We start from the raw sequence: 16,767 nt of genomic DNA on the forward strand, positions 1-16,767 counted from the left end.
GGAGGATAGGAAACCAGACCCCCTCACTCCCCACTGATATCAATACAGTGATGTTAAAATGTGTGATGCTCTACTGAGCTGTAATACGGAGAATAGAGCCGCTATCATTGCTAATCTAGGCTCAGCACTACAGAAATTGCATTATGTAATTTTTGGAGGAGGGTGGGACACCACCCACTCCCAACCCCACCCCCATTGATTTCAGGACAGAGCTGTAAAACAGTATTACATTTGCAACAGTATGGAGAGCCCAAGTGCAAAAACACCAAATCTGTCATAGTGTTGCTTTAAATATGTCCCTCAACCCTGCATAGTGCACAGTGTAAATCATAAAATAACAGGCTCTGCATAGAAATGGTGCATTGTATGTCAGATAATAAAACTATTTATCTTCAGTATAAGCTGCACATACCTCTTTCTAACAGTTAGTGCACTGTCTGAATGTAGCAGGTTTAGTTTGGTGAAGTGCACTATGTAGGGAGTAGGGTAATTTTTAGGACAGAGTCAGATTTTCCAGATGGGAGAATCTCCTTCATTTCTGTTTCCCGCTGGATTGTAGGATAATAGTGTCCAACATTACCATGCTCAAAAATAGAATGGTCATCAGTATGCGTGTCAGGTGTGTCTTGTGTGTCATTTTCTTATTGACTAACACTAGTCCTTCTTCTTTAATGTTTCTTTCGTGTTTTTTGAGTTGATCTTTCTTAGCTTAGCATAGTTCTGTGTTTTCTTGTTCTCTTCATTCCTGTAAGTTTCCTTTACATTTCTCTTCTGTCTAGTGTCTATGTTCTTAGTCTTTTGTATCTAGCATAGTTTCTTGTGTTTAGTTGCCTTAGTTTACTTTAGTCTGCTTCCTCTTAAATCTTCTTTCACTCATGTAGCTTGTCCTCTGTCTTTTTGTACTTAGTGACTCGGTTTGTCTTAGTCTTCTGTCTTAATGGAATTCAGTGTTTAGTCATCATTAGTTTCGCCTCTTTTGCCTGTCACTTATCGGTCTTATCAGGGTTTAACTTTATTCATTCTGTCATCTGTCTCTGTTTCTAGCTTTTTTGTGTTTAATCTGCTGTGTTCTTTGCTTGAATGTTTTGCTTTCTGTTTGTGCTAATATATTTTCTGATTGAATATCTGTATTCGTAATAAGCAGAGCATGTACTCCTGCCTCCCCTGAACATGACACAATTGTGTACACTCTACAACAGGTTTTTGTTTGGATTCGTACATTAAATACAAGTAAACTGCATAAAATGTACATAAAATTATACAGTCTTCACCTGCGTTGGGTAATTTTGGATAAAATCTACACTATTACCCAATTTGTTTTAGTAAAAATCATACTTGGGTAGGCCTTTAAAATAATGTACTAATGTACAATACACTCAATTATATTGTGGCAGTGCCAGGTGTGGGAGGAGCTCATGGGTAAGCCCACTTGGTTAGATCAGGGCAGTCTTCTAGGTTATTTAAGGGGTTTTGTTGTGTATCTGTGCGTGTTTAGGGTGCGGGGGATTTTGTATTTCTATTGTTCTGTGTGTTGGACTTGGTGTGTAGCAATTTCTGCAGGCGGATGTTATTTACCCTCCAGAGTTTAGGGTCTCCACTACCTAGTGCCCTTGTAAGGGGGCTAAATAAAGAAACAAAGGTTGCTTGTCGTTAAGTCGTCTTGCCTCAGTATCTCTCACTAAATTCTACACATATATTTTTTTTCTGTGCAGATAAAGCTGGGATGTATTTCCCATTAATTTGGACTTCAGGAGTTGAACAGAAGCCGTTACTCCTCAGACAGTGTGCTAACTGGGGATTAGGTAATGACCATTAACTAACCAATTCATTACTTCCATTAGACCCTAACCGATTTAGTGACCAAATAGTTTTACATGGCTTTCTATGCACTGTAGCTGCAACTACAGTGTTAAAGACAAAGAAGTAAAATTCTGGCACCAGTTAATTACTAGGCATGAGGAAAATGGTGTAAATATGATTTAGATAATTATACAATTTATCTAACAAATTATTAATGAGAACATTATTAGTTATTATTTCTAATGACAATAATCTCTTGTTCAAATCATTACTTATTATTCTCTATTAATAAGCCTGTGTCTCCAGATGAAAAGCGCAGCATTCTGAGATGTTTTTGTTGCTGGATTTTAAAGGCAGCTTGCAGGAGCTGTCCTCTAACATACTGTGGCTCACAGGCAGGTTATGGTTTCTGAATCATCTGGTTTATTCATGTCATATCACTTCCATAACTCTCAGTCCAGCTGATGCCTGTGTGATTGACAGCTCCTTATATCAGACACTATCGATTTTTGCAAAATACATGGGGATCAAAAGTTTTCCCCATAAAATACAAAAGATATAAAACTGGACAGCAGACCAAAAGCACAATATGAGGCTCTAATGAAGAATGCATGAAGTCTTGGAAAGTGCTGCAGACCTTAAACTTTCAGTATTAGGAGACAATCAGGGAAGAGCAACATGGAAAAGCCATTTCAACTAAACGTCTGAAGTCAGGGCTGTTTTACATAGACAGGAGACAGTAGACATTTTACATTAGGAAGCCAAGCAAAAACAACATTTAGATTCTGAAAGCCTGAAGAGACAGGAAATAATGTGCTCTAAAGATTGGATTCTGATCATTCAGAAGGTTCTGGATCATCTGAGGCCTTTTCATGTCTGAGGTCTGCACTCCTCGTTACTGTGTTATTATGATCATTGCTCTTCTTGCTCTTCTGCTTCTTTTGTTGTTGTTTTTCTTCTGTTTTCTTCTTCTACTTGTTGTATTGATGTTTTCTTTTTTTCTTATTTTTCTTTTTCTTCTTCCTTTTGTTTTGTTGTTGTTGTTCTACTTTTTGTCTTCTCCCTGTTGTTGTTTTTCTCTTTTCTCTTTATTTTCTTCTCGTTTTTTGTTCCTTTTTTCTTCTTTATTGTAGGTTTCCTTCTACTTGTTCTTCTTTCTCTTTATCTTCTCCTGTTGTTTTGATGTCCTTGTTTTGTTATTTTTTCTTCTGTTTTGTTTTAGTGCTGTTCTTTTTCTTCTTTTCTTCATGTTATTATTGATGTTTTTAATTTCAGTTTGTTGTTGTCCTTTTTCTTCTTCATTTTCTTGTTATTGGTGTTGTGCTTCATCTCATTTTTAAATTTTTTTCTTCTCATGTTATTGTTGTTGTCCTTTTTCTCTTCTTTGTCTCATTTTGATGTTCTTTTTCTTATTCCTCCTCCTTCTCACTGTCATGTTTTTGTTTTTCTTTTTTTCTTGCCTATATTTCTTCTCATGTGTTTGCTGTTGTTATATTTCTTTTTACATCTTCCTTTTCTTTTTAACATTTTATCTTGTTCTTCTTTTTGTTGTTGTGTTGTTGTTCCTCTTCTTCTTCTTCTTCTTCTGTACTTCTATTTCTCCTGTTTCATTCCCCATGTCTACTTTTTGAAGTAAGTCTAAACTAAGCCCATATGATTTTGTGTGAATGGTGCTGACAAATGAATGGCAGTCCTCATATATTTCAGTTCTGCTTGGATTGAAGGGATCTTGATTGGTGGAACCAAGGCTTAACTTCAGATGTGACTCCAGATCTGAGTTTGGCCTGGATGCATTCTTGGAGAATACGTAAAGAGCTTTGTAAAAGACGTTTCCTATAGTTTCCACCGAGAGTCCTGACACCCTCCTGTTTCCTTTTTTTTTTTTTTTTTTTTTTTTTCTTCCTGGCGACCCTGGGCCAGGGTTTCATGGGAAGTTAGGGGCTTGCCGCCAAGCGAGAGGCAGACTTAGGGAGTAATCAGTGTTTAAGTCTGTAGAGACCATAAAGTCATTTCCCTTTTCGTAGTGATGAGATGCAGCAGCTTTCTCCACTCCCAGTCCCATTCCCACAGCGTTCTGCTCTTAAAAATCCCCCAGCAGCTTCTGACCACACTCTCCACATCAGCTACACTGAGCAATACAGACACACGCAGGAGGTAAATAAAGCTAAGACCCAAATTTAAGCTCCAGAAGAGTGGGTGAGTGTGGAAGGGAAGGAGCTTAAAGTGAGAGAGATACTTCTGATCAAAGCGACAGCGCGGGTTTGATGCATTTAGGAAGGTTAGCACCTTTAAAAACTGTTTTATTTATTCCGCTTTTTTAAGAGAAAGTCATAGACTTGCCACACATGGCAGTTCTGACATTAACAAGAAATGTATTAGAAGGAAGAGCGTCATAAATATGCATAGAGATATTAGGCTGGTGTTAACTGTAAGCACCTGTCTTCTTAACACTGACAGGAGATCATTGAGTGACTTTATGAAGCGTGCCCCCCCCCCCCCCCCAAACACACCCCACCCTCTTTCCTCTGTCTTCCCAAAGCCACGTGTCCTTCCTTAATGTCGCCTCTCCTCTCTCTCGTCCTCTCTCCTCTTCTTTGACAGCACTGCTGACAATCCACACTCCACAAAAAGAAAGTTTGGTTTTTTTTTTATTATATTACATGTCAAGTAATAGTAGTGATGGCTCAAGGTTAACATAATAGTGGCTCCCTTGTGAAGAACCCTGCGCACTGAGAAATTAATAATGCATTTGACTATTTTTGCTGTAGTAAAAATTTTTTGGAAGATCCTGATCCATCTGCCACGTCGACCTCTAAATCCATGGAAAGCATGATGTCAAAGGATGTGCATTCATTTTATTTTTGCCAGTGTGAGCTGTCTCCCAGTATTAACATTGACAGGAAATTTCTCAGTATATTTTCTGCATGCTTAAGATCCCAGGCGTTTTTAAAGCGCAGGGTTAATCTGGTTTTAAATTCTGTCTTGAGTGTAATCTCTGGTGATGTGGATTTCCCTAGATTACCATGAGCAACAAAAAATATGTATTATACAGTTTGGTAAATAGCCTAATTTCTAATACTCAAGGACATGCAGAGTTTTTCTGGAAAACATCTGTTTCACTTCTTTAGGAGAATAGAAGGCTACATAGCACTGCACGTAACATCACAGCTACATGGCCCTAGGCTCTTGGGGTCCTGGGTTCGAACCTCACCTCGGCTCACTGTCTCTAAGGTGTTTGGTGTGTCCTCCCCATGTCTACATGTGTTTCCTCTGGATGGTCCGGTCTCCAAGCACAGTCAAAAACACATGTTGGTAGGTGAACGGACTGTGTGGAGTTGTTATCAGGTTTGAGTGACTGTGTGAGTGTGTATTGTACCGTGATGGTGTGGTGCTCAGGGTGTGCTCTAGATGAAGTGGCTATAGAAGATAAATGAATGAAAATTCTCTTTTGGGAGTTCTGCTGCATTCATGAAGGCAGCTTCTCGGTGTACTCATTGTTCGATTAGTAACGTTAGTGTTCCTGATTAAAAGCCCTGCTGTGTATTGAATACTTGACCTCTTAGGCTGGGAATCAATTCGAGTCTCATGTTTGCGGTATGGAATCTGTGACTCAGGATCCCTGAGGATGCAACCCACTGTGGTCTACTAGTAGTGACCCTTGGTCCTGTAGTTATGTGATATATTGGTCAGTAGGGTTAGGTGATGTTATATAGCCAAGTTATTCATGGGTTGCAGCTGACGTCACAGTACTGACTAGCCACCATATTGGGGACCTACTCGTTACTCAAACAGACAACTCAAATAAAAACAATGATATTTAAATTGTTGTAGATATCATTTAGACATTAAAATGAAAGAGATATAAGTATGGATTCCTGACCCATTTATCCACATCACGTTTGTAAACAAAGCTCTTGTCATGTGTCAGTCAGTAGAGACGCTCCAGCCGCGTCCCCATACACCCTACGTAGTGCACATCACAGATAATAAAAAGTAATAATACATACAGTAATTAGACGCACATTCACCAGGGAAACCTGAAACTTATAGCTCACTAAAAAATATTTTCAACAGACACCACACTATGTGAGTGCACAAACCATTATTTTATGATCGATTGGACCATACGGAGGGTGTGGGGAGATATTTGGGATGTAACCTTGGGTTTACGGGTGCATAGAAACATCACTCACACTTTCAGACAAGGAGAACTTCTTTATTAAACTATAAGCTGAACCAGAGGAATAATTTAGGCAGAAAGTCACAATAAAGTATTATCCTTCAAGAATCTGTTCCATTGTCAGAGCTCAGGGATAGCGTGGTCAGATTGTTCACCATGTAAACAAGGGGAAAAGGCTTGTGTCTGTAATCCCTCGCACATTATAAAAACAGAGTCAAGTAAGAAGATTTCTAAAGCTTGTATGTGATCTGTGTCTGAATAAATGACTTGGATTTGGTCACAAGAGCAGATATACTAACAGTTTTTCATTAGATGTTATGATGAAAATGCTAACGTGGCTAACCAATTTCAACTACTCAGTGCTATCCTGTACCCCCTGACACAAATGGCACTTTTTTACTGCATGGAACCTACACGGCTCAACTCGACTCGGCATGGCTCTTTTGCTTTTCTACTGGTCAAATCTGGTCCTGGTCCCTGGAACTGTGTAAGTTTTCAGTCCCAGCTCACTCCGAGTTCCAACTGTGCTGTGTAGGTACTAAATGGTGATGTGTAAAACCTGCAGTGCACTGATTGGCCAGAGACATGTCTATCACCACAAAATGCAGAGCTCATTCAAATCCAGTACAAACCACCGCTTGTTAAATCTCTTAAGTTACAGCAGCTTTCACATTTATTTTTATTGGACTCACAACAGCACCTCGTAACTTTACCTCGAGGTGTTTTGAAAAGGTTTATATGCTCCTTGGGTCGATGGCTGATGAAAATTTCCAGTGAAAGTCGAACGTGCAACAAGTGCAACTGATCTGTGAGAACTGGGGCACGGAGCCATGTTTAGTCCAAAAAACTAAAACAACACGTTAATACACAATGAGTAAACAGTGCCTAACTTCACCGCCACTGTTGTTGTTTTCAAAGCCAGCGATTCCTGTTAGAGACGGGGTTTTGTGACGTCACTGGCTCCATTTTGTGGGGGAGCCCTGCCAATGGAAAAGCAACACGTTTTAAGCGAGTCGAGCCGAGCCATGTCGAGTTGAGCCGTGTAAAGAAAAAGCACCAAAAGAGGCAGTGGGCTTCTGTGCTTTTAGGTGTTATACGTCTTTTATTTACATTAGTGCTGCCCTCTGAAACCAATCGGTCCCCAATATGGCGTCCATGGCAAAATAATCACTTGACTGCAATCAATGAATTATTATAGTCACACACCTCTCTGGAGAGTTAAGCATGTTCTTAATGTGAGAAAGTTCATAAGAACAGCATGTTTCCATGTCCCAGCTCTGGGTTAAAAGTTGTAGTGTCGTTTATAAATTTGTGTAAATTAATTAGGACCACTGAAATGATTTGTTCATGTACCGCCTACCAATGAATGTACAGGGTTTTGGCTAAATGAGATAACTGAGGCACATATATCAATGTGGTGTTTAATATGTATGTATGCTCATTATCGCAATTAGCATAGCACTGTAGCACTTAGTAGCGTTGGAAAGCATGGTAGGGCAGTAGTGTTGCTGCCACACAGCTTCAGGGTACTGGGATAGTGGGTTCAAATCCTGCTTTGTATCACCATCTGTGAGCAGTTTGGTGTGTTATCCTTGTGTCTGTATGGGTTTCCTCTGGGTGCTCTGGTTTCCTTCCACAGTCAAAAACCATGTTGGTAAGTTTATTAGCTGTGTACAGTTGCCCATTTGTGTGTGTATGTGTGGTGCTCTGTGATGGACTGGTGCCCTGTCCAGGGTGTGTTCCAGCCATGCACCCAGTGATTCCAGGTTCCAGTCTGTATTTAGTTGGATGGGTTTTTGTGCCCGTGTGTTTTATACCATGTCCAGCATCTCAAAACAACAGCTGTGAAGAAAACATTTATGAACTGAATACTGGTAACTGAACGTGATGTGTTTAAAAGTTGGGGCATCAGTTCAGAAACAGCTGTCCTTGCTCTTGTGAGGGCAGCTGGGACATTGTATCGTCCTCGGAGATGGTGTCATGACTTTACAGCAGCCTGTCTGTCACACCGCAGGACTCCCAGCCAGACAGCAGCACAACTAAAGGTGCTGTTGTTTACTGCTGCGTTCTTTCTCCTCTTCCTCTGTCTGTGGCTGTTCTGCTCCTGCTGAGCCTTCCACTTCACCCCCCAGCCCCCACCCCCCTCCTGCTGCCCAGTCACAGTGCCAGTGATCCAGGTGGGGGTGCATGGGAGCCAGGGGGCCGAGAGCAGGTCAGAACCCAACAAGCTGTGCCCAGAGACCACCTCACGCCCGCTGAGCAGGACACACACTCAGCCCAGGTGCTACGCCTGCCACCCTGCTCACTGACTCATGTAGATGAGTTGCACGCACACACACACACACACACACACACACACACACACACACACACAAACGCATACACAGGCAAATAAACTTCACTCAGGACGTGCCTTTAAAATGCCTTTGAATAGTTCTGACATGGTCCTGCAGGTTTATGAATAAACAGCCAAGCAGCCAGCTGTGATGCTCAAATAGCATACCCCTCTCTCCCTCTCTCTCTCTGTCTCTCTCTCTCACACACACACACACACACACACACAAACACACCCACACACATTCTCTCATCTGAAACTGTGATCCAATCTTGAAGTAAATTCTTGGCTTTGTACAGTACTCTGATGAAAACGTCTTAAAACATGTTTAATAAATATACACAGACATCTCAACAACTACATTTTCAATATTTATCCTTTAACCTCTGATTTTATTCCAGGTTTAATTTTTTATGCATTTTATAGATGTTGCTTTTAGTTTTTCAGATGGATCTACACAGATATTTTCTGAGCCCTGCAAAGTGTTAGAAGAACGTTGCATTTTCCCGCACTTATAAAAAAACCCAGTAAGTGATCTAACTGTGGTAACATAGAAAGACCTGTGGATTTTTCAGTTCTGACACTTTATTTTCATAGTTTTTGTGAGTCCAGTTTTCACTGTATGTCTTTGATTCTTATATTTTTGCTTATTTTTTTATGCAAGTTAATTTTCTCATATTTAAACTTCTCATGAGTATGTTTTGCTGTGAGGAGTTGGTGTGTTCTCCCCGTGTCCGCGTGGGTTTCCTCCGGGTGCTCCGGTTTCCTCCCACAGTCCAAAAACACACGTTGGTAGGTGGATTGGTGACTCAAAAGTGTCCGTAGGTGTGAGTGTGTGAGTGAATGTGTGTATGTGTCTGTGTTGCCCTGTGAAGGACTGGCGCCCCCTCCAGGGTATTTTCCTGCCTTGCGCCCAATGATTCCAGGTAGGCTCTGGACCCACCGCGACCCTGGATTGGATAAGCGGTTACAGATAATGAATGAATGAATGAGTATTTTTTGATATGAATAAATATATTATACCTATTTTGACTGGAAATACAATAACTTGAGAGTGGACGTTTACACAATACTCTCAGTAAGACAATTCAACACGTCTGAGCTGAAATCTAAGCCAACACAACAAAGTTACTCTGAAAATATAGTTACATTTTTAACCAATATTATTAGGGGAGATGCTGAAAAAGATGAAACTGTACCACCAGATGATCTTAAGGTGGAATGATGCTTGTGTGTCAGAGAGGGTCAGATCTGGGCGCGTTGTCTGCTCTGAGTTTATGTGTTGTTCTCTTCTTTTTTAGTTTATAATGATGGGCCTGGCCTTTGCCATGCGGGAGTGCCTGACTCACTCCTAAGAGCCTGAGCACTCAGCTGGCTGCCTAACCTTCATGTGCGATCAATAAGCCTTTTCAGAGGCCTCATCTTTACGCTTCATGTTTTTCACTCTTGCAGGACCACTTACAGCGTTCCTCAAACCCCACATTTGATCAGGACCAATGCAGTCGACTTGACAGGACACGGGAGTCTGAAAGAAGATAAACTGAGATAAGATACATCTGTTTTACATGATATAACATGGTGTACTTTTAATACAAATCACAAAATACTTTTAATAACAACTACCGTGATCTAATAACTTAGTGTCGGCTTTGGCTTTTAGCTCAGACCCTTAATCTGTGTGTTCCATAGATAACACTAAGGCGAGGTGTGAAATATAAGAAGACACACATAAGATATGACATAAATACAGAGACAGTGACATACATAAAAATGCTGGAAATTAGCATCTGCTTCACTTACTGCATCAAGTATTTATTAGTCCAATGAACAATATCTCCATCTTCTTTTGTGAAGATGACATCAGTCGTTAAACTGCTTCAGTGATTTATCCCTTATTCTAATTAGTGGAATATGTATCTTGGGGAGGGTTTCCAGGACAAACATTGACTTGATGCCCTCCAGCTAAAAGACTTGAGCAAGGAAGATGAATGGAGCCCAACTACACCCCCCTCCCACCCCCCTCCATCCTTCAGAGGTCAATGATTTCCCTTCCCATGTCAGAGGAGAAATAAACAGCAGGACATGGGGGGTTTCATGGGTATTCTGCTGTGTGTCTGCACTGAGGAGCTCTGCGGTGAGCTGCAGATCTCTATCTCTAAGAAAAAGCCCCCCCCCTACTTATTCCCACATATACTTACCCCCCCCCCCACCCCACCCCCTTCGCCCTTACCTTCATTACGCATTTTTTTTGTTTATGCTTGGGTGCAGTTGTACTCGCTCCTGATAGTTTTGGGTCAAGCGTGACTGGCTACGGGTTACTCTAAATAAATACACAGGGACTAGCCAGGAAGGAGCGGGTAGGCCGCACTTGCCGGCAGATCGTCCTTGATTAATCAGCTGGCAGATGTAGGGTGACTGTTTGTGTACGCTCCCAGGTCACCGTGTGGAGGATGGAATGGGGCCGGCAGAGGGTGGACACTGGGCCACTTTGATTGGACGTATGGACAGGCCTGTGCTTGATGAAGTGCCACAAGAAAGAAAGGCAGGGTATGCAGAATCTCCAAGCCCATTAGTAAGATGTGTGCACACATATTTTAGTGGATGTGTATGCCACTGAGCGTGGAATATTTTGTGTGTGTGTGTGTTTACACACTCATGTTTGGGATAGGCAGCTGGTCAGTACAATGTAAATTAGAAGACTTTAAATGAAGATATGTTTTACGTTAGGGTTAGGCTCAGGGTTAGGGTTAAGCAATAGTACTTATGGAAATGTGAACTGTATGTCACTAAAAAAAAGAAGCCTATGTAATGTACACATAATTCAAAGATACAAGATTGTGTGTGTGTGTGTGTGTGTGTGTGTGTGTGTGTGTGTGTGTGTGTGTGTGTGTGTGTGCATGCATTAATCATGCAGTGGGGACCTAAAATCTATTTACACATTCACAAAATGGGGACAAAAATCACATGTCCATGATGTAAGTCATTAAATTTCAATGTGAGGGTAGTGATAGGCTTAGGGCTAGGGTAGTAGTTAAATTAATTTCATGGAGACCTACCCTGACCTTAACCATAGCTATAAGTCTATGTAAAGTCCTGTAAAACCGCAGAGGCATTTCTGTGTGTGTGTGTGTGTGTGTGTGTGGGTGTGCATGTTTCTGTAGTGAGAGACCTAGTCAGTCATGCTAAGTGAGGTTGATAGATCTAGAATTTGCAAATTGCAGTGTATTATAATAGAGCTGATAGAGATCTGTACTCAGAGCTCTATTCAGTCTCAGCACTGATAAATACAGTCAGAGCGAGAGTATCAAACAGCTGAATCTCTGAGTGCAAAGTGACTTCTTGCGCGGAGGTATGTCTAGCATTTTGATAACCCCTCCAGCAGAGTGTGTGTTTTCTAGCCCGCAGCCACAGGTTCATGAGTGATCTGAGACAGAGGGGATGAAGGCCGGCTTCCACGCTCACTGGACGCAAAGCCTCTTGGCACGTTGCCATGGTTTATAGATTCTATCGTTCTTTGCGTCACTGTTTTCTTTCTCTCTCTCTCTCTCTCTCTCTCTCTCTCTCTCTCTCCCACTCGCTCTCTCTGTTTGTGTTGGTCTGGTCTGGTCTCATCTGGTCTGGTCCATCCCCCTCCCTGCCCTGCGGCGGCCATCATTAGACGCAGCAGTGGCCTCTCACCTGTCAGCTCCACTCTGGCCGGGGTCACTAAAGCCTCATCTGGAGGCCGCTGGCCCCAGCCACGTGTCTCTGGGCCCTGGGCTACACTGCCCTTATCCTCAGGCAAGGTGCGGCCCCATGTGGCGCCTCGGTCCAGCAGAAAAAGCTTATCTGCTCTTACTGCAGCGATAGTTCTTCAGGCCTGACCCGCCGGACCCTGAGGACCAAAGGAGATCCAGAGGCAGAGGAAGACAGAAAAGAGGTGGAGAGTGAAGGGGTAAAGAGAGAGTGGGAATGCTGAGAGGCCCAGGACTGAGAAGAGGGAATTTGCCTAAAGCAAGGGCTGAGGGCTAAGAGGAAAAAAAAAAATAAACCCACAAGCGTTTCTCAAAACATCAGTGCAGGAGAGACCTCCGCAGGCACGTCCCCCCCGTAGGACCCTCCCCTACAGCCTCTTTCATACTGTATGTGCCAGACATACACACTCGCATCCCTCACCTCACATCTTTTAACCACCCTTCCTGCGGGGTCTGCTCCACGGCCTCAGCGTTGCCGTGCTTTCACTGCTCGTTATGTTCGGTGCTGTGCAAAAGTTTGGGCATGCCCAGTTGAGTACTTTCTCATGTCTTACTGATATTTCTGGAGACAAATGATGTTAATCTTCCACAGAAAACAGATGCAAATGAGATCTTTATTAAAATTTTAGTGCAGAGTTCACCAAGTTAAACACACTGGTCCAAATTCAAGCCGCCAAAACTTATGCACACGCATCATTTTATGATTATATATTAGATTCTGCTAGTAAACAGCAACAGTGTAGTAAAATGATGAGAACTGTTGCTCTAGACTTTATTATTTTGACCAGGGGTGCCCAAATTTTTGCACTCCAGTGTATGTGTTTACTTATGCACCTCATTACCCGTGCACATTATTCATTTATGTGCCCGTTTAATTTCCTGACCTTCACTCATACAGTGACAGATTTGATTCTTTCTGGCACGACGCAGGATGTAGGACAAGGCCATATGCCACCAATTGTGGCAAATTGCTCCGGATGGATATTATCGAAATAAAAAAAAAGCACAGGCATTTGAAGCACCATTAATTTTCCTTGTGTTCTCTCTGCTTTTCTTCCCCTCCTTCTTCTTCTTCTTTAACGATGAAATTGCTTGGCACACCAGACCGGCCTCTTATCATCATTGCAGACACAGCAATCACGCTCCATAATCACAGTTTCCGAGGCGGAATGGACTTGGGGCCGTGGCCAGCAGCCACTAATGTGGGCCTCCACGGGCCGCTGGGCTGCAGACTGGGCGAAGCAGATGGGCGTCTGCCATGTCCAGCAGCCGACCACAGCGCAACTCACTGGGCGCAGGAAACAGAGCTCCAGCAGAATGTGTTCACAGGATTCCTGCGCTGCTCCAAATTACTGCACAAATGCCATGTACTAATGAGAAGGTATGGAAAACTTGCAAACAAAGATTGCGATCGCTGATTGATTGCACTCTCTACTGCTCCTTTAAACATCAACTGAGGGCTCTCTTAAAAGATCACAAACGCCATAGCCATTAATGCTCTGAGACAAAAGTGGTCCCTAATTTGCTCACTGTAAAACCCAATAATTGAGGTTATGCAAATGATTTATGGGAAACTATTGCCTTGATTCATGGGTCACCCTAACTTCATTTTCTGTGTACTCTAGTTTTTTACTGTAGTGAGTTAAACTGCTGACTAGACTTTCATCTCAAAATATCTCTTTAATTGTTTCCCACAAACTTGTTTTTGAAAACATCAATAATTAAGTTCTAAGGTGGAGCAGATAGTCACACCTTATCTGCTACTGGTGATGTTTTCACTGTTAAAGATGGATTAATAAAATAAAGCTTTTGCAAATGTTTGCAAAAGGCATATGTTCAAATTGTTATCCCTGTAATTACATGTAATTATAATGTAACTGAAGTTAATGTACTATTGTGTTTACATAAGCATTAATATTCTAATCTTTTTGAAATCCATTGTAAGACAAGTATGAGTAGTTACACTGTACCTGTATATTTTATTCATGTATAATTACATGATTATTAAAGAAATGTAAGGTGAAGCGGGACTGATCATGGTTACATATACTTATATCAAGAACTAGTATTATCTTTAATCATAACGTTGTTCTAAAAGGCCAAAAATAATATATTTATATTTAATAATAAACTACACCCACAAAACCTGACAGAAAGCTTTTACATATTTGTTCATAAGAAGGCATATTATTCCAGCTTTAATTTATCTATATGTGATGAAATCTATACACAAAGACTATGTAAGAAGTTAAAAACATTATATAAATGTTTGATGTGTTTGCAACAGTATGCTTTGAGTCCGCCTACCTTTCTGTATATGTGCTAATAATCAAAAGCATGGCTTAATTTTCAATACATGTGGGTTTTTTTTAAGTCTCATATCTGTTTTTCTTAAACAGACTTCTTTTTCCCCACAGCCACCTCACCTCCTGTCTGATTGCTGCACAAATACTTCCTGGACAGAAAAGTAAGGTTAACAAGGACATAAACACATCTTTATTAACTCAGTCTGTGCATTTCTGGCTACTCTACTAAAGCTGGACATTTGGAGGAATCTTGTGCCAAACTGTATCAGGTGACCCCTGCACTGTCTGCGCCGAATCAATGCGTGTTAAAGATGTATGTGTGGAGTTTAAGGTTTAAAAAGCCTGTATCCCCCACCCTTCTTGCATTTAATATTTAATATTATCATTATAAATGTATTTATTTATTTGTGTGCTTTTATGACTCAATAAAAGCCTTCATTCATTTTTAAATGACCATTCTCAAATATCCCAGTTTAACCCTTTAGATTAAAACAGACTGTTTTTGTTTCTGAAGTATTTAAATGACCTGATAGTCTCCCGCATACTGTGCCTACATTAAAAAGCAGTCCGAGCTGAATCACGAGTAGCTGTTTTTATTCAATCACAAATATAATTAATTCAAAATGGACTAGTTAATGTTTTTATACATATGTTACAGTGTGAATATTACATTTTGATGCTTAAAACATGGACAGGGATTCACTCACTATTTCTCAACCTCGTAGTTCCTAGATCAATCTCATCATTATAAAAGATGGGTTATATACCCATATGTATACCTGTCCTGTTGGTCCAGAAAAAAAAACAAAAAAAAAAAACAGATTGTCCACTAGACCATGAATAAAAGGTGAGTCAGGCTGTGGAGCCTGGGTTGCCCTAACCCTTAACCGAACCTCTCTTATATTTGGGAAGCATTAAATCAGATTTCCAGATATAGAATAACGTCTCTGACGCAGCCATAAATCTGCCTCTTGCTCTCTTGGCTTTAGTGTGTCCCTCTCACTAATTGTTCTTTGTCTGTGGATCATAAATCTCTAGGAGAGGAGCCATTAGCTGAAATGACCGGCCGAGACTGTGACGCAGGTCCAGATACGTGCGGGAGTGTGCGGAGGTAACTATAGCTGAAATATAATGAAGTATATGTTAATGGTGCATAACAAAGCTGTCAGGATGGAAATTCATATCTCCAATCTGGTAGCTTTTCAGGAGAAAGATAAACTAACTTAGTGAAATCTGATATAGCAAGATTTACATTTTATTACACCGGGCTATTTGGGGCCTATTCTATTGTCCTTAAATTACACAGTATAAAAAAAGCAGCACTTGAAATTTCTGTTAATTTTACTTGTAGCTCGTTTACTGAATGTAGCCACATTAACTTAAAGGACACACCCAGAATACAGAACAGAGGCAGATTCAACTTCAGGGAGGGGTTTAAATGCTGATGTTGATGATGTGGTGGGCATCATGAACCAAACACAAAACACACAGTGCCACAAGCCCCTAATGACATACAGCCCCTCATTTCCTCGTTGTGTAACAGAGCTCAGAGTTGTTTGTGTCAGCTGGCAGGGCTTGCAACTGACTCTGATGGGTACCTCTAGAAAGCTCAGTTGAACATCCCATTTCAAGCATTTAAGAGGGTTCTTGTGTAAACAAGCACGGCAGTAAGAGCCGAATGCTCATTTTATTTGACACAGGAAAGGTTTAACTGCCTTAAAGAAAATAAAGGCGTAAGAAAAAGACTATTTCCATCTGGCTCACGTTTATGGATGTCTGGTTTGAAAGGAATAGTTTATCCAAAATACACATTTACGTGATTTCTTTGTCCTCAGCTCGTGGTTATTTACTTGGATCCTCCACTCAATAATGGAAGGCTTGGCAAGCTGAATTATCATAGGGAGAGGGGAAAAAACACTTGGAGTTAATGAGCCATGGTAAGTATGTTCTGAAACGTATGCCAAATCATCTTAAAAACTACAGCCAAATCAGGTCGAATGGTCTCAGAACACGTTAGTGGAAGGAGAGCAGTGACTGAATGGAATTTGCTCTGGATCTTTCCCTCTGCGGCAGCTTAAGGTTAGTTGTACGCTTCGGACAAGAGGGAGTGAAAAAAGCTTGTTAGTGCCAGAAATTTAAGCAATCGATTGGAGACTCTGAATACGGGACAAAGTCATAGAAACGTGTGCATGGTGCTTGTGTTGCTTGAGTTATGGTGTAAACAGCATTGACCTGAATTAAGCGTTCTTTCTCTTTCCCAATGTGATCTGATAACAAAAAAAAAAGGCCAAAATGTGGAAACAATGAAAGCTGAGAAGAGTGTATGTAAGGTCTTTGTTTGAACTTGGACAATTATCATAAATAAAAGAGAATAAAGCACTTGCAGGGAGACTGACTGAATACACCTTTTTT

The 16,767-nt window shown here is 41.1% G+C and overlaps 1 protein-coding gene across 8 annotated transcripts in view; it reads left to right on the forward strand.

The window, feature by feature from the left end:
- Positions 1-16,767, forward strand: part of dph6 (diphthamine biosynthesis 6) — a 196,552-nt gene that overhangs the window by 103,550 nt on the left and 76,235 nt on the right. For 5 of the 8 annotated variants that reach the window (XM_066667590.1, XM_066667642.1, XM_066667600.1 and 2 more), the window contains 6 exons: positions 9,768-10,449; positions 10,751-10,862; positions 13,154-13,430; positions 14,467-14,516; positions 15,394-15,466; positions 16,191-16,292. The gene's annotated coding sequence lies outside the window, so the exon portion shown is untranslated. Of the gene's footprint in view, positions 1-8,765; positions 8,843-9,767; positions 10,450-10,688; positions 10,888-13,153; positions 13,431-14,466; positions 14,517-15,393; positions 15,467-16,190; positions 16,293-16,767 lie in introns of those variants that run through there. The other 3 variants (XM_066667626.1, XM_066667608.1, XM_066667633.1) reach the window with 3 other exon arrangements.

Source organism: Hoplias malabaricus, chromosome 1 (genome assembly GCF_029633855.1).
Source record: "Hoplias malabaricus isolate fHopMal1 chromosome 1, fHopMal1.hap1, whole genome shotgun sequence".
NCBI classification, from domain to species: Eukaryota; Metazoa; Chordata; class Actinopteri; order Characiformes; family Erythrinidae; genus Hoplias; species Hoplias malabaricus.